General features: G+C 49.7%; 1 long non-coding RNA gene across 3 annotated transcripts in view; it reads right to left on the reverse strand.

The window, feature by feature from the left end:
- Positions 1-13,989, reverse strand: part of LOC149347670 (uncharacterized) — a 32,142-nt gene extending 18,153 nt beyond the window's left edge. For 2 of the 3 annotated variants that reach the window (XR_016292555.1, XR_016292554.1), the window contains exons 1-2: positions 3,207-3,375; positions 2,805-2,901 (exon numbers count right to left, since the gene is read on the reverse strand). This is a non-coding gene — a long non-coding RNA (uncharacterized LOC149347670). Of the gene's footprint in view, positions 1-2,804; positions 2,902-3,206; positions 3,376-13,752 lie in introns of those variants that run through there. The other variant, XR_016292553.1, reaches the window with a different exon arrangement.
- Between the last annotated feature and the right edge of the window lie 6,589 nt (positions 13,990-20,578).

Below are 20,578 nucleotides of genomic sequence, written 5' to 3' on the forward strand. Positions count from 1 at the left end.
GTATGTGGGTGACAAATGCTCCTGATAGTTTCACTTCAGTTTGGTACATCCTGCCAGGCAAAGCTAGCAGCAGCTGTCGGCTGTAATTTCTGAGGTGACCTCCCCCAGTAGCGAGACATGGACACCAGCCCTCAAATGTGGTTCCAGGGAAGCCCTAACAATACAGTTATTCACTGAACGACGACGTGCTAAATAATAGCTGTTCATGTAAGAATTTAACCTCTTAAGGTACAGGCACATTCAGCCTAAAATTAGATGAAATCAAAAATATATTGAGGGTGTTTATGGCGGAAAAGTGGTCTATAAACATGCACTGTCTTCTGAAATCTAATAAGAGAGCTTCTACAACATTTAACTAAACCCGCCATCCTCTAAGCACGCCGCACGAGAGCGACAGGCTATGGATTTTAGTTTTAACACATTTCTGTAAAATCTAGGGAAACTGTTCTTTACACATTTTAAGGGCAGTGCATATCCTCTCATATAACAAGGTCTAACTTCTCCATACGGGTCAAATGTATAAAAATAATATTAAAAATTGTCCCCCTCGTAGCACTTTTTAGTGTCCTGCTATTCTAAGAAGGCACTTTCTCCTGCCACTTCGACGTTGGGCAATCCGCACATTCGGTTATAAGGAATTCTCATTTAAACTGAAATTTAGCATTCACCTATCAACCTTCCTTCCACTCATGAAATCGTAAACGCCTGTCCAGCTCGTTACTCTCGAGTTGAAAAATGTCACTTCTTTACAAAGATAAAATATGCTATTATATCGGCAGTCTGCACTGCACATGCACCGAATTAGTACACGAGAAAATCGCAATGCCACTCACGATAAAAAAAATGTTTCAAAAATGTTTCCCGGAGTGAGCCACACTGCTGTCGAAAATTGCTACCCCGTTCGACACTCCTCTCAAACATGGAGACAACCGCAACGTTTCTCACAAATGCCGAGGGCACACTTCTCGTGTAGGTAAGGTTACTATTCATTTCATCCCCAGTGTTGCATCGGGTTCTCAGGAAGTTCAGCTGTAATCAAAAGGTCACCTCTCACACTTAACGACTCGTTGGCAACCGGAGGAAGCAGGACCGCTCCGGAAATTCAGAAAAGACGAGGCGACGTCTCAATCCCCAAATTCTAAGGCTGTGTTTGCGCTCCACATCTAAAGCCCCGTGTGCTTCCTGCGAGGAACGTCTCCCATTGATGCGAATGGCGCATAAACACCTCACGGAATACCGATGGTGGTTCTCGCCAGTACCCTTTCCCCAGGTGCACAATCTACTTCGAACCCACTCAACTTTAGTATAAAACACGTCTGTGGTTCGGAGTCCATAAAAAAAGGCGAGACAGACCGCCCAGGGCGTCTTGTCTCGGCCTTTTACTCCAGTTCTTTTCGGGCAGTTTTACTTGTTCCAAAAACGACGGCTGGCTGAGTCTTGAAGTTTGGTGTCAAGCGCTCACAACGCCCCTTGCACTGTGCTCCCAGACATTCAAATAATTCCCGCCATCGCGCCGTAGCTACGCCGACATTGTTTCAATTGGTCGAAAGGGTCTTGACGTCGCAGTGCACGAATTTCAAACGGGCCAATTGTACTTTGGTTAGTAACCATGCAACCAATTAAAGGGATTTTATAGTGATGCTTCAAATAAGTGGGACTAAAGTTAGTTCATTGCGTAATTAGCCAGTTAGCCTAATTAACTTAGGCGTCTCATCAATAAAATAAATTCCGCCGATGGAGAAGCAGGCACCAAGTAAGACGAAATTTCCTAGTCAGACCAGATAAATAAACAAAACCGGGTAGGAAATTGGTCGAAGTGGGGAACCGAACCATGGTCTCCGGAGTGCGAGACGAGCACGCTAACCACTCCGCCATGCCAGCTCGATGGTTTGGAGGGAACAAAGGCTCTGAATACGGTGTCTTCGTTTGCTCCTAACTTCCTCCCTTCCCGTTATGGCGAGGTTCAGGTGTCCACCGAGATATGCGAGACAGATACATTCCTCTCCCTCAAAAACCAATTTACCGACGAGCAAGGCGTAGAACAGAACGGGCGATGGCGTTCTGTGGACTCCCTGGCAGCGTTCCAAGACGCAGTCGTGTTCCACACTTAGAGGCGAAACTTAACCTAACATCGGTGACACAAGCAACAACACCGCGCTTAAGGCTTTCGCCTCATTGATCTTTAGGCGAACAAAGTGCCTCCCTGAATTTTATTATCACCAATAAATAGCTATTAAAAATCAGTAAGAACAACAACCAAATGGCTCCGACGATTATTTTAGCAGCGAGTTTGGCGTAGAGCAGAACGGGCGATGGCGTTCTGTCGACTCCCTGGCAGCGTTCCAAGACGCAGTCGTGTTCCACACTTAGAGGCGAAACATAACCTAAAATCGGTGACACAAGCAACAACACCGCGCTTAAGGCTTTCGCCTCATTGATCTTTAGGTGAACAAAGTGCCCCCCTGAATTTTTTTTCATCACCAATAAATAGCCACTAAAAATCAATGACAACAACAACCAAATGGCTCCGACGATTATTTTAGCAGCGAGTTTTAAATTTTAGGTCTCCTTTTTTTTGCGCAAACGTAAAGCAGAATACGGCGCTTCTCCGTTCTTCTTGTCTGCTTTATCTGGTGCGCAAACAAACTAAAACCAAACTGCTGAAGGTGAAACGCGTGCGGAAAACAAGGAAGGTATAATGACGGCGCCACAAGAGGTCAGTGCACCCTCCCCACTGCTTCTCGATTTCCCCAGAAAGATGGATCACAGCGTGCGAACAGAACGAGACTGGCTCGCCGCCTCACCTCTAAAGGGCCGCTCCTTTTGGACCCGAGGTGGCTCTGGCTCCAAGAGGGGTAGGTTGCACCCACGTAACGAATGTACTGCAGTCGCCACGGGCTTCTGCAGTTTCAGGAAAAAGAACGTGAGTAATCTGCTCGGGACAAAGCCTGCTCGACACTGGGAAGACATCGCGCATCCAAAAAACGGAACTGGGTTCCAATAGCACGCACCTGGCAAATTTCGCACATATAGCGTAGTACTCATTGCAGACACAGGTGCAAACGAAAATATTAATACGGGACTACAACACTTTGCCAATCATGGGATCATTAGGCTACGACACTGATCTTCTAGGCCGGAAGAATGCTGGTTGCTTTTCTGAAAGAGGTATACCGTGGTTATTTATCGGACTATTATCCACGTACCTTCGGCTGCAGGGAACAGTGAGCCTGATGGAAGACAGTAGCGGCCATCTGCACAGGTCAATGAGATGGAGATGAGCGGGGACAGAGGTTACAAAGGATAGGGAATGTCTGCGTTCCAAATACTTTTGGTCTTGTCTCTCGCTTGATTTTCTTTTTTCGGTTTTTAGCGGCGCCCGCCTTGCAAACATGTGCAGATGTTAAGTCAAGAAAAATGGCAGTGCAGCAAAGAAACCGAAAATGGGAAGAAATGTAGTTGGGCTTCCACATTTTTATAACAGCCTACGGTGCCTGTTTCGACCGAGACAACACCAGGCACAATGGCCGAGACTATTCCAGGAACTGCTCCTAGAATTTTTTCAAAAGTCCGGAGGCCCGGGCCCACCTTCTGCTGAAATGCCACCACGTACAATAAGCCACCTCTTCCCCAGTAAGGTCTGATGAATGAACCCAAGACACTTTATACCTCAGTAGTAGTTTTGTGGCGAGAGCTACATTACGCGCGCGTCTCGATATGTCGCCGTGGCATCACTTTCGACGTGGCTGCACCGTGACCTTGAGCCGTTGCCTAGCAACCGCCGCAGCTGGCGGCCGCCGCTCGCTGCGCTACCTGGCGTACATCCAAGGAGAAACCAGTGCCGCTGCGCTCCGGTTAAACCGAGTTGCAGCAGCTGTGCGCATGCGCCGTAGGAGGAAAAAAAGGGGGGGGGGGCAGTTATAGCCGCAATTAGACGCAACTGGGGATAACAACCAAAGCTATAACACTGATCATAAGCGGAGAGAAACCAAGCTAAACGACAAGGTGTAACCAAGTTTAACCATACTCGCGATAGGTATATCCTGGGCTAGCTAAGCTAAGCAGCTGCCATTTTTTTAAAAATAAATTTACCAGCAAACAAAAATCCCACAGCCTTGTGATCTTTCTATCGCTGAATGCCTACGTGAAGGCGGACCGCCTACAGTGCCCAGCCCGACAGCGGGGGCGAGTCCATGGCATGCACGCTTAGCAGCATACTTATCTCTGGCCCTGATGTGAACAATCTAATACAAAAGTGCAATGCACTACTTACGTGACTGCAGAATTGGTCTTCTTCTAATTGCCTTCGAATAAATCCTACAAAGACTAAGGTAATAATTTTCCGTGCAAAAAAATAAGCTAGCTCAACTACTACACGTTCTTAAATACGCAGGTCAGGAAGTTCAAGTTGTAGATAAGCACAAAATCCTTGCCGTTACATTTTCAACCCACCTCAGTTGGGATTTGCATGTAGATAATATATGTAAAAAGCTTTCTTCGATAGCAGGAGTGCTATCAAGGTGCCGATGGCTTCTCCCTACTCAGATAACAATTGAGGTTTATCATGCTCTCTTCGGTTCTGTCTTCAATTTCTACAACTCTGTTTGGGCGACCACTACAAAAACAAATATAAAAAAATACAGATTCTGCAGAAGAAAATGATTCGCTATATTGCTAATGTTCCTTATCTCTCCCCGACGGGAACTGCTTTTCAGAATTACAAAATAATTCGCTTTGAGCATATGCATGTCTTTCGAATTTTGCGCTCGTTTTACCAATCTTCTCCTGCGTTTAGGGATTTTTTTAATAAATACTGCACATCTAAGAAACCATCAAGCCAAATCTCCACTCGAAACACCAACTGCTGGTTTGTACCATACTTTCGAAATTATAAACCACAAGCACTAGAACATAACTTCCGGTTTATTCTTAACAAATACCTTTCCTTCGCTAATGTTACCCTAAATGAGCTTAAAACATAGTTTGTTTATTGCTAGGTTGTACGTAGAGTCTTTGTCAAGAGTTTAGAGCAAAGGGGGTTCACTTCCAAGCTTTATATTGGGACTCCAGGAGCACTCATGGAAGTCCTACCTATTTCAGGAGGCAGTACCAGAAATCTTCTTATGTCCAGGAAATTTCTAGCGCTAGAGATTCATTAAGAACGACACAGCGTGGCTGAAAAAAAAAAAACCCCTGGGCTCCAAACTTTTCACAAAGGCTGTACCTCTGTAAACTGTTATCACCCAAGCATACTGAGTGTTCAATTTGTGGTTTGTGTTGAAGTTTGTACCTGGTGTGGCTGTTGAAATTGACTTATGTACTCATGTTAAACTTGTTACTAATATCTCTTCACAATTTCATGTTGCTTAAATATTACTGTCAAATCACAATCATCCAGATATGTGCGTCTCATCGTCTACTGCCATTATAGAGGTTCCTGGGCCTATTCAAGCTGTTTTACTGAGAGCTTTTAGCCCTGTACCCTCTGCTGAATGTATTTTTTTTCTGCAAAAATAAATTGAATACTACTACTTGAAAGGGCCAGGGCGCATCTCATGGAGGCAAGCCACCACCGACGTTCAGTGGCCTCATTACCAGCTTGCTCTGGTGGGTGAAACAAGAGACCATATATATGGACTAGTGAAAATTTTCAATGAACATAGCTCACATCGTTCTGATATATTTATGCATGTATGACTACGTAAACGGTCGAACCTTCTGTGTTGAGCCCAACAGCAGGGGCCAGTCCATGGCATGTAGACTTCAGAAATGTGACGGTCCTAATGGTTCAGATATGCGTGAGTTCGATTTGGATCTCGTTTCGGACGCAGCAAAGCCGATAGACAGAAAGACCTGCACTGCCTTGTCTGTTACAATCACAGCGTTCTACCAGACAAGACGACACGCATCAGCCACTATATATGTGCGTGCATGTCTGCTGCGGAAAAAAATAACAGAGATGGTGGAAAATGTCACACCTCTTTTTGTACGTGCTTACTACTGCATAGCACACCTGCTTTTACTGCCCTTACACCCCGTCCCGTGCAGCGCTGTCTAAGCTAGAGCGTTGCTCATCTCCTTTCTAATTCACTCCCACCTGACTCCATTTCCTAAAGGCGCGGTGGAGGTGTCCACCCAGTAGTGAGACAGCTGCTGCGCCTTGCCTCCCTCGAAACCAATATCCGCTCTTTTTCTACTGTAGCTGTTCTGCGCGGTGTAGGCAATAAAAAATGGCTGAGGCTTAGCTAAGGTTAAGCCTAGTCAGATGCGAAGCATATTGATGGCTAGGCTTGGTAATACATGGCTTTCCTTGGTTGAATACTTGGTCATTTTAATACAACCACTAGGAGCCTTCGTCGTGGGGGAAGACAACGGCATGGCTACAGCGGAACGCCGACTAACCGCGAGACGCGCGTTGGGTGAGCGCCTGGATTGCCACGGAAGCCGCGTCCGCCTGCCCGGTGGAGCGAGCGTTTCACCTACACCGAGTGTGAACGCGCGTTCGAAATGCGCGGGAGTGTGACGTCACCATACCACGTGATTCACACGGCGTGCAACCGCAGCGACGGCACAAGTTGGAGCCCCGTCTCTCATCTGTCGTTACGTCATTGTGTCACGTGGTGTGACGTCACCATACCACGGGGTCTGCACGGCGTCCAACCGCAGCAACGGCACAAGTTGGAGCCCCATCTCTCATCTGTCGTGACGTCATTGTGTCACGTGGTGTGCACGGCGTGTAACCGTCACGGAGGGCTTGGGTTACCTATTGTAATATGCTTCGCATAAAAAAAATGGCTCTGGCTTAGTTAAGGTTAAGCCTGGATATCTCGAAGCGAAAAGCTGCGGCAAGGCGGAGGAGGAGCCGCGCGTGTAGTGAATACGGTGCTGTCTTAGAAGGTTGGTTTAGAGACACGTACTGTGGCGTGCATTCCTCTCGGGTGTACAGCAAGATACGAGAGACAGGCATCTGCTTTCCTTAAAAGCAATTTTCATTTCATTTCATTTTCCTTAAGGCACTTCCGGCGCGGTTCGGGTATCCACCGAAAAAATTAGGAGTCACTTTGGCGACTAAAGTGGTGCAAGGCGAAAGCCTGAGTACAGCATTCTGCCACGAATGTGGTTGTGAATGATGATTCAAGTGCTACCAGCGAATGACGCGTACATTGGCTCTCTGCGTGTGTTACTGATGTGTGGTTATGTTAAGCTTCGCCTGTAAGAGTGGAACGCGACAGCGTCTTGCAACGCTGCCAGGGAGTCCACAGAACGCCATCGCCAATTCGGCTGTACGCCTTGCTGGACGGTAAATTTATTTTGTGAGGAAAAGAAATGTATCTCTCTCGCATATCTGGGTGGACACCTGCACCTCGCCGTAAGGGAAAGGGGGAAGATGGGAGTGAACGAAGACGCCGTATTAGCTAGACGCGCCTTTGTTCATTCCAAACCATTCAGCTGGCATTACGGAGTAGCTAGCGTGCTCGTATCGCACTCCGGAGACCCTGGTTCGATTCCCCAACTCGACCAATTTCGTTCTCGGTTTTATTGATTTATGCGGTCTAACTAGAAAGGTTAATTAGGCTATTTCATATTTATATCACTGTATTTCTATCCATCGTGTTCTGTCATTCACCTGTCAAATGTTGGAACTGTCTAGGATGTTCAACACAACGTATATGAAACGAGCAACGTCGAACTGAGTGGGGGAGTGCGTGGTGGTGGAGCGAACGCGGCTTCGTACTTATCTGTTTTTTCAGCAGCGTCTCCTTCCGCGGACGCTGTTGTCGCTGCGACCCGCGTCTTTCTTTCTTTTCTTTTCCTCTGTCTACTGACCTCTTCATTCTCCTCTATCTTAATAAGGCTAATTGATTAATTAAACAATTAACTTTAGGCTAATTGATTAATTAAGCAATTAACTGAACTCAATCCCACTTAGTTGGAGCATCACTATACGATCCCTTTGATTGGTTGCATGGTTACTAGCCAAAGTACAATTGGCCCTATTTGAAATTCGTGCACTGTGACGTCACGAGCATTTCGACCAATTGAAAAGCGTGACATTTTCTGTCGACAACTCCTGCTTACAACGATGAGGCATTAAAGGCTTCCGCCTTAATATGAGAGAGGCAGAAGTCATTTCTTTTCCTTAAAACCAATTTTGTTTTCATTTTCCTTTCCTTACGGCGCGGTTCGGGTGTCCACCGAGATATGAGAGGTTCCTCACACACTGCTTGTCTATTTTTTTATTTGGGCAGCGCGTGACGTCACTCCTTTCGGGTGTACACCAAGATATGAGAGGCACTTCCTTTCCTTAAAACCAATTTTCATTTCATTTCATTTTCTTTAAGGCATTTATGGCGCTGTTCAAGGTATCCACCGAGATATGAGAGAGAGACAGGCGTCGTTTCCCTTCCTTAAAACCACTTTTCATTTTCCTTTCCTTAAGGCCCGGTTCGGGTGTCCACCGTGACGTCACGCCGCTCGCGCATGCGCACCTGTGCCTTTTTCTGACGACAGGGCCCACGCTAGCCTGGGTGTTGACTAGCCTAGTGAAGCTGAGAGGGGCAGAGACGGGCAGAAACCTAGAGGCTATACTTAAAATAGTTCACCCTAAGGAAGACGCACCGAGCTTTGGAAAGGGTTTGGTTTGGTTTATTGGGGGTTTACTGTACCAAAACAACTCACGTTACGAGGAACACTTTAGTGAAGGGCTCAGGAAATTTCGACCACCTAGGGTTCTTTAACGTGCACTGCCATCGCACAGTAGACGGGCCTCTAATCGAAATTCGACCGCCGTGGCCGGGATCGAACCCACGTCTGTCGGGTCAGCTGCCGAGGGCCATAACCACTGAGCCACCGCGGTGGCCTATAGAAAAGAAAGTGTTAGATTTTATGTTAAGGCACAGAATGAGGGCAAAGTGGGTCGGAGAACTAATGAAGTTGATGGCATCCTAGCCGGTATTAAGAAATGGGTTCGGGCAGGTCATGTAATCTGAATGCAAGGCGACCGATGGTTTTTAAGGGCAACTGACTGGATCCTAAGAGGAAGCAAGCGTATCGGGAAGCGGAAGAAAGATGACTGCGTGAGATTATACAATATAGCGCTAAACAACGAAGACAAGAGAGAAGAGGACAAGACAGGCGCTATCTTTCAAATAACGGTTTGATCACGTGGATAAGGAAATGTATACAAACAGGGATTAGGAAAAAAAAAGATGCCCGGGCTTAGCTGGGTTAAGCCAAGAATGCGTTGCATATTGCGCGGTCTTTTTGCGCCAGGTATTGCTTGGCGGCACTCGATTTTCTCAGCAGCTTTTCCTCCGTGACGTATGGATGGATGGATGGATGGATGGATGGATGGATGGATAGATGGATAGGAGCGCCCCCTTTGAAACGGGGCGGTGGCAACCGCCACCATGCTCAGCCGTCTTTGTTTTTGTTTTCTTTTTTCTTCCTTTTTTTCACGTGGTTTGGTGACGTCACGTCCCCACGTGACGTCACGTCACGTTGAAACGGGGCGGTGGCAACCGCCACCATGCTCAGCCGTCTTTGTTTTTGTTTTCTTTTTTCTTCCTTTTTTTCACGTGGTTTGGTGACGTCACGTCCCCACGTGACGTCACGTCACGTGGTTTGGTGCGCCCAAGGGCTGAACTGAGTGATTGCAATATGCTACGCATAAAAACGAAGGCAAGCTCGCGCAAGACAATCTAATATTCGAATTTCGCTCTCCTGTACTGCGATAGAGGAAAGTGTCGGTGCGTTAAGCGATGTCGTTGCACGTTAAAGATTCCCAAGTGGTATAAATTATTCCAGAGCCCTCCACTACGGTACCTTTCTTCGTTTCTTTTGTCACTTCCTCCACTATTCCTTCCCCTACGGCGTGGTTCAGGCGTCCTCCGAGATGCGAGACATAATGTGCCATTTCCTTCCCTCAAATGCCAATTTTCTCTACAACGCTACCGCCAATAAACCTAATAAACACCGGCGGCCTATTGAAAAACATTCTGGAGGCACTTAGGTCTGCTTACATAGAGGAATCCGAAAGAGTGTTTTTAGGAAAGGAAAGGTAGTAGTAGCGCTCAAATCTCTACATCTCGGTGGACGCCTCAAGCATGCATTTGGTGGTGCATGCTTGCAACTGAAGGTGAAAGCACGCCACTAAAGATGCATATGTCATCGGTCCGAATCCCTGTCGCAAGAAAGCCTCCCACTTGAAAAAAACATGTAAGCTATATGCAAAGTGAAATGCTATGACATAACCGCGAATGTTGTAAGAGGAATGGTTACTCAAAATTTTGGTGAATGTATTCGGGAACACTGCCACAGCACTGAGGGCAACCAAGGATGGCATCGCTGAGATTTCATCTGCCACGGCGACATCTGATAAAACCACCGTCCGTGTGCTAGCAACTGCTGCTGTCATTGCTCCCGTCTGCTGTCTGCGCGTGGCAGCTGGTGATGCTAATCAGTACTGATTGTTTATGTTGATTAGCATCAATCAACGCTATTACTCTCATGACTTGCATGATTCCTGACGACATATGACTGATGGTGACATACCCAGAGACGTCACAGGGGACCAACCTCCGCTGTCATGCCACAGCACAAAGGCCCCTTTTATTGCGAAAGCAATACTGCTAGCACTTCTCTGCCGTCGGTGGAGGTCGTTCCTTCGCTCACGTGACAGCGTGACGTCACGACCAGAGGAGAACAGGGGTCCCAACTCGTCTCATCGGCCGTAGTCGTTCCTTCGCTCGGCGCGGCGGCTACCACGTGACAGCCTCCTCGGCCCGCCGCGTGAGGGCGCTCGCTAGAAGAGGATAAACGGGGCGCCGCAGGCGCGCTCCGCTTAGAGGAGGAGGATATCTGTGGCAATCGGCCGCAGCCTTCGGGCTGCGGCCGTGTATCTGTTTTTGCAGCCAGCGTCCGTCCCGGCGGCCGCGGTTGTTGCGACGCGCGTCTTTACTCTCCCTTTTAGTCTTTCCTCTTATTTTTTAACTGTCTTCTATCTGCACGTGGCAGCGGTGGTGGCTCGGCTTGAGCCAGTTGGCAGGCCCGTGCACTTTCCTCTTAATTGTTCTCTCAGTCGCAACCAACCAACCAACCAACCTCCGCTTATGTCTGAGGAGTTGTACAAGGCGTCCCTGGAGCGACGTGCAGCGCGGAAACGCAAGCGCCGTGCCGAGGAGACAGATGAAGAAAGGCAAGAGCGGTTGGCTAAGCAACGCGCCTATGCCGCAGAATGGCGAGCCCGGCGGCGTTCATTGCGTGTTCATTGCAATAAACAAACAGTCCATCCATGTTGTGTCCAGAGTAAATCCTTTAGTTGCACAAAAGGCGAAGCCATGCCAAACTACCAGCATAGAGCCAAGCGCAGCCAGGGAGCTATTGCTTTCGCTATCACTCAGGCTTAACCAGAGCTAAGCCACAGCAAATTTTTTTTGCGTTTCGCCTCCAACGAAACGCGGCGTCGCAGCCGGGTTCTAACGCAGGACTTCCGGCTCAGTAGCTGAGCGCGCAACCACTGAGCCACTTCGGCTGGTGTTGCCAACGCATGCAGCACACGTCTCAACTCTGTGTTACAAAAAGCGCTGTTTAGGAGTCCACTAAATCAGCGAGCCAGTTATGCGACTTTCCTCAAAATCGATGGTCTACAACATAGTCAACGCCAATGAAACGCCGGCGGTCAATTGCTCGACGGCCGCGCTTCTGCCACAACGTTGCCAACGCGCCCGTGCTTGCAGCACACTTCTCACCACCGCCACATACCTCAAAGCACGTTTGAGGTGTCCACTGACCCAGGAAGCCACTTATGTGCCTTTCCTTTCCTCGAAATCAATGGCCTTGTGAAGCCGACGCCACTGAACTCGATGAACGACGGCGGCATATTACTCAACTGCTGCGTGTCTGCTAAGGCGAGGATTCGTACCCGGCGTGGAGGTCGAATTTCGGTGTAGGCGAAATTTTCGATGCCCGTGTACTGTGCCAAGTCAGTGCACATTGAAGAACGCCAGGTGGTCGAAATTTTCTGAGCCCTTCACTACAGCGTCCCTCATAGCATGACTTCGTTCAGGACGTTAAAGCCCCATAAAACAAAACGTTGTCAAACTCAACGCATGCAACGCAAATCTCACCATCGTCACCCACCTCAAAGCGCGACTGACGTGTGCGATGACCCCAGGGAGCCATATATGCGCCTTTCCTTTTGTGACTTAGAGGCTTCACGCACGATGATGAGGCTAAATTGTGATTTCGCACTGAAAAATCACAACGCAGCAACAAGTTAGCTGTGAATTAGCTCTTAGCTGCAGCAAGCGTCAGGAACACAGCATCCGAACGCGATTATAGTCTATAAAGCGGAAAAACAGAAACGCTTCCTAACAGCGCAGTTTTCGGTGAGCGTTCGTGTCTCAAATAATTTTTTTTTTTTGGGGGGGGAAGGAAATGGCAAAGCATCTCTCTCGCATATCTCGGGGGACACCTGAACCGCGCCGTAAGGGACGGGATAAAGGAGGGTCTGAAAGAAAGGGAAAGGTGCCGTAGTGGAGGCCTCCGGAATAATTTTGACCACTTGGGGATCTTAAATTGTACTAGCATCACACAGGACACAGCCGCCCATCGCGTTTCGCCTCCATCGAAATGCTCCCGCCGCGGTCGGGTTCGAACCCGGGTACTCCAGCTCAGTAGCCGAGCACGCTAACCACTGAGCCACCGCGGCGTGTCGATACTGTAGATTACACGCACGATGGAATCAAAATGTGCAGTGTGCAACGCGCAATACGCCCGCGATAAAGTTTAGTATCACGTGGCAGCCCGAGGAACCAAGATAGAACAACACGTTCTGAAAGAGCGAAGAAGTGAAAAAACTTCGGGACGCCTTAACCACATCCTGTAAGAAAATTCGGACATGCGGATCCTTTAAGAAAATGGAAGTTGGACCAGTCGGAAATATTCGAGAGGAATCCCGAAATGTTGGAAGTACGCCAACCTCTATAAATGGATTAAGCTGGATTAATGAGGGTTAGTGCGCAGGTCGGGATGGCTTTGTGGGGACTGGATTAACGCGGAATAAAGTACAAAAGTGGGAATGGTCAGTAGAATCCCATACGATGAACCATTAAAAGGTACTCGAACATTCAATCAGATTTTCAAATTCGGTGATACGCACAGCACATCGGTCATTTCTGCGTTCTGCCTCCATCAGAACGCGGCCGCCGTGGCTAGAATTGAAACCTGGTTCACCCGCTCAGTAGCCGAACTCTGTAATCACTGAATCCCAGCGGCGGATAGAGGTATGCTTTGCACCAAGTATGAAACCGTGATCCACGACTGAGCACATACGCCCAGTTGATGGTCGTCCGCGTCTTCATCCTCGAGATATGCTAAGTGCGACGGTTGGCCATGCATTTCCGCTTAACGTAACACAAATAGCTTAGGTTGTTGGCTTCCGCTAGGCTTAGATTTGCCCCCGTGCGGCCTAAGGATGTGAAAAAATTACGGTCTCGGGACCACGGTATTCTTTGGACGTCAGGATCGAGCGCCAGAAACGCCCGTCGAACACTGTCCACGCACCAGAACGCTTGACTCTCCCGAGCGAATCAAGGAAAAAAAAAAGCTTCGAACGGCGACCCAAAGCCCCTTTACCAGAGACGGATTAATGGGGGAGTTTCTTTAGACCTTCCGAACATCGTTATGGGCATATCTAAAACACAAGTCTTCATGGGTGAATTATCGTTCAGAAATGCTCATTGATCTCACCGTTAGTGATGCCTTGCCTCGGGGGCCCGTTGTTGTAAAACGATAGATGCCGGTTGTGTCCAATCAGAGGAACAGCTCGGACACTATGCAGCCCTACCGGTGGCTTCCAGGAGCATCTTGCAACGCCTTCTTGAGGCCTGCTGCTTGCACAATGGGGAGCTCGTTCCGGAGTGACGCTGACGTGTGTGCTCGGACAGCAGGCCACGTTAGGCCGAGTGCCAACCAATCACGTCCTTCCGCGTTCCCATGTCACGTGCACCACCTGGGGTCGTCGTCGTGTTCTGCTTCAGTCTAGTGCCACATTCAATATGTTTTATGCGTAGAGGCTTCGGAAAAAAAGATGTTATCTCAAGTGAACGACGACCAAAGCAGGAACGTATAATAAAGCACGACTTTACAGTTAACGAGAGCTGTGGTAGCGAGAGTAGATCGCCTTTTTGTTTTCTTTATTATCTCTTCGCAGCACAGTGCCCTTCTATTGATTGTGGCTGCGCGCTGATCGCCGGAGAGAGAGAGAGAGAGAAAACTTTATTTACAAAGGAATTCGGGGCACGCCCCAGGGTCCCCGCACGACCCCACTGCACTCAAGTGTTTATATTCCTGAGGTCCATAACACTGGCAGCACGGCCGGTGGCGATGGTCTGCACGGCCGGGTCCTCCGAATGCAGCAGGGTCTCCCAGTCCTCCCAGGTCTTGAAGTTCTCTAGGTCCCGCGGGGGAGGGTCCGCCGGGCAGAGGGAAAGGATGTGGAGGGAAGAAGCGAAGGGTTCTGGGCATAGGGCGCAAGCAGGAGTGGGGAAGGAGGGATGATAGTGGGTTAGGGTAAGGGGCGAGGGGAGAGTATGTGTTTGTAATCTGCGCCAGAGTGTTGCGTGTCTGTTATCCAGGGAGGGGTGGGGCGGGGGGTAGAGCTGGCGAGAGGCTCTGTATGCCTGGGTCAGCTCACTGAATGAGTGCATGCGATCCTTCGTGAATCCCCGATCCGAGGCCACCTGAGCCCGGTTTAAAGAACCACGGGCTAAAAGGTTGGCGGCCTCGTTTCCGGGATTCCCGGAGTGCGCAGGCACCCATATCAGCTCCACTTGGCGGGGCGGGGGTGCATCGGGCGAGTCCAGTATGCCAAAAGCAGGGACATGAACTCGGCCTTGAGCAAAATTTAGAATCGCAGTTTTAGAGTCAGTTAAAATATACCGGGCTTCCGTGCGGGTTATAGCAAGTGCAATGGCGGCTTCCACTGCAGCCTCTGGGGACGTATCTGGAGGGAGAGGTAGTGTGAGGAGGGTGGATGAAGAGGAGTCCACCGCAGCTGCTGTCGCTTCATCACCCGTGCAGGCAGCGTCCACCCATACGGCGTCCGGCTGGGGGCCGTACGCTCGATGGAGTGCCTTCGCACGGGCTCTGCGGCGCTGCGTCATGGTGGGACGGGTGCATATTCCTCGGGAGCGGCCTGATGAGAAGCTCTCGGTGAAGGGATCGTGGGATGGCGAGAAGGGTTGGGTCGTTGGCCGGTATTTTGATTCCCAGGGAGTCCAGGATATACCGACCTGTGGAAGTTTTTGTGAGCCTGATGTATTGGGCCTGTCGGTGGGCCTCCACAGTTCCGCGATCGTGTTGTGGAGGCCCAGGCCTAGTAATCTGTCTGTGGGTGTGTTGAGGGGAAGATGAAGTGCTACCTTGAATGCCTTGCGAATCAAAGCATCCAAAGCGTTTATGTCATGTTTGGATAGTTGTAAGTATGGGGTAGTGTACAGTACACGGCTGAGGACAAAGGCATGAATGAGGCGACATAGGTCGCGCTCCTTCATGCCTCTATGATGTCCCGAAACCCTGCGGATGAGGTGCGATATCGCGCCTGCAACCTGCTTGAGTTTCTTGAGGGTAGTGGTGTTCTTGCCATCGTTCTGGATGTGCAAGCCCAATACACGGAGGGTGCCAACCTCAGGTACCGGGTAACCATTCAATTCAATGGCAATGGGGGAGCGGGAACAGCGGTGGTTCTTAGGCCGGATGAGGAGCAGTTCGGACTTCTCTGGGGAGCAAGACAGTCCGATGGTCCGTGCGTAATTTTGGGTGAGGGTGGCTGCTTCCTGTAAGGTGTTCTCTATGTCGCCGTCACTGCCGTGGGTCGTCCACAGGGTGATATCGTCGGCATAAAGAGTGTGCTTGAGGTGGGGAATAGTTGCCAATTTCCGGGCGAGGGGTATGAGGGTTATGTTAAAGAGAAAGGGGGAAAGGACGGACCCTTGAGGGGTGCCGATACTCTGAAGTGTGTAGGAGGTGGAAGACAGAGGCCCGAAGTGTATCTCAGCCGTGCGGTCAGTCAGGAATGCTTGAATGTAGGCATACGTGCGCACACCCACATTCAATGGGGATAGAGCAGTCATGATCGCCTGATGCTCAATGCGATCAAAAGCTTTGGAGAGATCCAAAGCTAAGACTGCCTTGGTGTGACCTGGAAGAAGCGGGTCAAAAAGGTCGTGTGTGAGTTGCAGCATGGCATCCTGTGCGGATGATCGCCGGAAAAAGTTGCTGCTTCTATTTATGTTCAGTTTTCGCTGAGAATGAATCATCTGACGGCTAAACTTGCAACCAGCTCCAGCAAAAGATGCAAACAAATTCTTACAACGAACGAAATTAAAAAACTTGTGGCTGGTAAATAGATTGATGCGGATGAAAAGCAGTAGCATTCATCTTTCCTTTGGCAATCTCTTCCTGCTCTGTTTCTATTCCAACTGCGATTACGCAACCGCGCAAAATGTGTTGCATTGCTAGATAGCGGCGACTCCTACCTACCGGTGCAACGGTTAAGCGATCCGCCATTTCTCTGGCAGGTGAAGGAGGGTCACTGGAAAAATTTTAAAAGCTTACAGTGACTCAATTATGAGGCTCAGACTGCTCAACCCAAGCAAAGCGAGAAGGGATAGCTTCAGCATTTCAGTTTAGCACAGAATTTTTGGGGAGGTTGAGTATTTTGCTCGTAGGACTGTTGACGTCTGAGCCATTTTAGATTTTCCTGGGTCATTTTTCGGCTGGCCGCTCTTTTTTCTCCGCTACAAATGAAGAGGATGAGAGGGTGACTGTTGACAGGTGTCGGTTGGAACAAGGCAAATCTAGAGCCTTTGACTCGGCACCACCCGGCTGGTGCTGGTGGGAAAAATTGGCTGTGGCTTAGCTAAGGTTAAGCCTGGATATTTCGAAGCGTAAAGATGCGGCAATTTGCAGGAGGAGACGCGCGTGTAGTGAATACGGTGCTTTCTTAGAAGCTTGCTTTTGAGACATGTACTGTGGCGTGCATTCCTCTCGGGTGTACACCAAGCTATGAGAGACAGGCATTTGCTTTCCTTAAAAGCAATTTTCATTTCATTTTCCTTAAGGCCCTCACGGCGCGGTTCGGGTATCCACGGAGATTTGAGAGAGGCAGGAGTCGTTTCCTTTCCTTAAAACCCATTCTCCTTTCATTTTCCTTTCCTTCGGTGCGGTTCAGGTGTCCACCGAGATATGAGAGGTTCCTCACGCACTGCTTTTCTTTATTTTTTTATTTGTGCAGCGTGTGACGTCACTCCTTTCGGGTGTACACCAAGATATGAGAGGCAGGCATTTCCTTTCCTTAAAAGCAATTTTCATTTCATTTCATTTCTCTTAAGGCCCTTACGGGGCCGGTTCAAGCTATCCACCGAGATATGAGAGAGACAGGCGTCGTTTCCTTTCCTTAAAACCAATTTTATTTTCATTTTCCTTCCCTTACGGCGCGGTTCGGGTGTCCACCGTGACGCCACGCAGGTCGCGCATGCGCACCTGTGGCTTTTTCTAACGACTGGGCCCACGCTTGCCTCGGTGTTGACTAGCCTAGTGAAGCTTTTCGCTTCAAACCTTTCATACGGTAACCCTTAGCAGGAAGCCTTTTAGGGTGGTGATAGGGCAAAGAGGAGTTGTAGGAGACAGCTGGTCCTTCACGATCGCGCTTGGTGGCCAAGAGCCTCTGACTCCTGACAACTCACTGGCTCAGGTCGCCATCCAGAGCAGAACCCCCGGCTACGACTGTGCAGCACCACCCCCCGTCTCTTCTTGTCGTCGAGTCGTCAGAAAAGGGGGAGTATGCGATAGACTTCTGCTGACATAATTTGCTGACCGGATGCTAGTCCCCTGGGTGCACGAGGGAGCACGAAGGGGTTCGAAGAAGTGCCTGTCTGAATCCTTCGCCAAATGGCTTGCTCAGCCTTATTGAGTGATTTATGAGGAGGGCTAGTAAGCTAGTCGGGAAGCCCGGTAGTGGAGCGCTATTTCATTGTATGTCTTCATATGTTCTCTGGCACAGTGGAACGAGGAGAGGACGTCCACCGCCCGGTCAACGAGTCCTCGGGCGTCGTTGTGTGCGGCCTCATTCCCCGCATGTCCACACTGCACAGGAACCCATGAGCCGATTAGGTGCTACAGCACTGTTCAGGACTCGATCCGCTGGTGTGTAATGCCATTGCTTAGTAAAGTTCCATATGCCTGATTTAGAATCCGAGAATGTGTATTGTGCACTCGTCTCAGAAACGGCCAAATCTATGGCTGCTGCTTCAGAATCGACCCGATGGTGAACTCGGATCTGGTGGAGGCTACCCAGAGACGCCGACGCCGCCGACAGTTTACACCTTCACCGCATTCCCGATTTTATCCCAACAAACTTGTTCCAAAAACATGCATTTCAAACGCTGCTAATCTGTAACAGCGGCTTTCAGGTGGTAGTGGTGAAAAGAGGAAGTGAATAGACGATGGTCCGGGTGGGCGCGGTTCTCATTCCATTTATATTCTATTATTATTCCTCATCCTTTTAAAGCTGCAACAAACCTTCCCAGATTTATCCTTAAACTTTCGTGTGATCATGTGACTTGCAATTTATTCGCATCTGCGACCTCTTGCCGCGAAGGCTCAATGCATTTAGCGCTGGTCTGCTGCGCGCACCTCTACGGGTAGAACCCTTCACACATAAGACTATTTTCCGAGTGAAAAAGGTCGGTGTGCAGGGAACTCTCTGGGCTCATTGAAGTGTAGTATGTGTTTGAAATGGTGCAGTAATTTGCTCACATCTCGGTGGACACCCCAATCGCGCAGCAAGAGAAGGAACGCGAATATGAAAAAAGAAAGGTAGAAAGAGGTGCCGTAGCAGAGGGCTGTGGTATAATTTCCTCCACCTGAGTATCTTTTACGTGCACTGACATCGTAGAGCACCCGGGCGCCTTTCGCGTTTCGGTTTGGTTTATGGGGTTTAACGTCCCAAAGCGACTAAGGCTATGAGAGACGCCGTAGTGGAGGGCTCCGGAAATTTCGACCACCTGGTGTTCTTTAACGTGCACTGACATCACACAGTACATGGGCCTCGAATTTCTCCTCCAAAGAAATTCAACCGCCGCGGCCGGGATAGAACCCGCGTCTTTCGGTACAGCAGCCGAGCACCATAGCCACTGAGTCACCGCGGCGGCCTTTCGCGTTTCGTCTCCAACGAACCGCGGCCGCGGCGGCCGGGTTCGAACCCGGGTACTCCGGCTCACGAGCCTTGTGCTTAACCAGTGAGCCACCGCAGCGAGCAATTCTTGCCTGGAACTGCATCAAACCTGGTACCACTTGCAAAAAAGATGTAAGAACAGTTCCGTTTGCTTTTATTCGTGGTCTAAACCATTTCTTGGCGTCGAGAAAAGGAAAGGCGCATAGGTGGTTCACTTCGTCGGTGGAAGCTTTAAACATACCGCTAACAACGACTAAAAGCTTGACATGAAATTGTTTTAGATACCCGCCGCAGTGGCTCAGTACTTGCGCGTTCGTCTACTGAGCCGGAGTACCCGGGTTCTAACCCGACCTCGGCGGCTGCGTTTCGATGGAGGAGGAGGAGGAGCGAAACTTTTATTTATATTTAAAGTGAGAGGTAGATCGGGCGAGCCGGAAGGGCCCGCCCCTTACAAACACTAGGAGGGATCCCTAGTCCGCGATCCCTGTAGCTTCAGCAGCGGCCCGGGCTCTAGCTACCAATGCCTGTTGGGCATGTAGTTCGGAGCAGCCGCGGAGGGCAGCTTCCCAGTCCTCTCGAGTGGGGTGGAGGTGGGGTGGGTAGGCGGGATTGGAAGGGCATGCCCACACCATGTGCTAGGTGTCCGAAAACTCCTCCTCACAGTGTGGGCACGCGCCCGAGAAAGAAGAATTGAAGTGCTTAAGTTCTGCCGGGCACAGTACAGTATTGGTATAGAGGCGAAGAAGCCAGCGCTCCTCCACCCTGGTGAGGCCTTTACAGGGAGGGGGATAGAGACCATGAAAGTTTTGATAAAGAGAGGTGATCTCTTTTAAGGTGGTGGCCGGATTGAAATTGAATTCCGAATCAGGCTGCGGATGAGGCGATGCCCGGTGAGTAAGCGCGCGGGCGGCAGCGTCGGCTGTCTCGTTCCCCTCAAGACCCGCATGAGCCGGAGCCCACACGATGGTACGATGGGTTGGAAACCGTGTGTATTCGCATGCGTGAAGAATTTTGTAAGCACGGTCTGGAATATACCCTTGCTCAATATTGCGGCAGGCGCCCCTGGAGTCCGCGATAATGACTCGCGACTCTGGATCTGCGGCGCCCAGTGGAATGGCGATCTCTTCCGCAAATGTAATGTTTGGGGCACGGAAAGTAAGGCCCTGAACTGTAGTGTTTTGGTGGATGACGGCCGCCGTGTACCAACCCCCATGGTGTGGGCCGGCCGCATCCACATAGAAGACACCTGGCTTATGGCCATATTGTTGAGAAATAGCCTCCGCCCGCGCTAGACGGCGACCATCATGGGTGTCTGCAGTCATGTTCTTCGGAAGGGGT

Source organism: Amblyomma mixtum, chromosome 4, assembly GCF_055824585.1.
Source record: "Amblyomma mixtum isolate Tamu chromosome 4, ASM5582458v1, whole genome shotgun sequence".
In the NCBI taxonomy this organism is placed as follows: Eukaryota; Metazoa; Arthropoda; class Arachnida; order Ixodida; family Ixodidae; genus Amblyomma; species Amblyomma mixtum.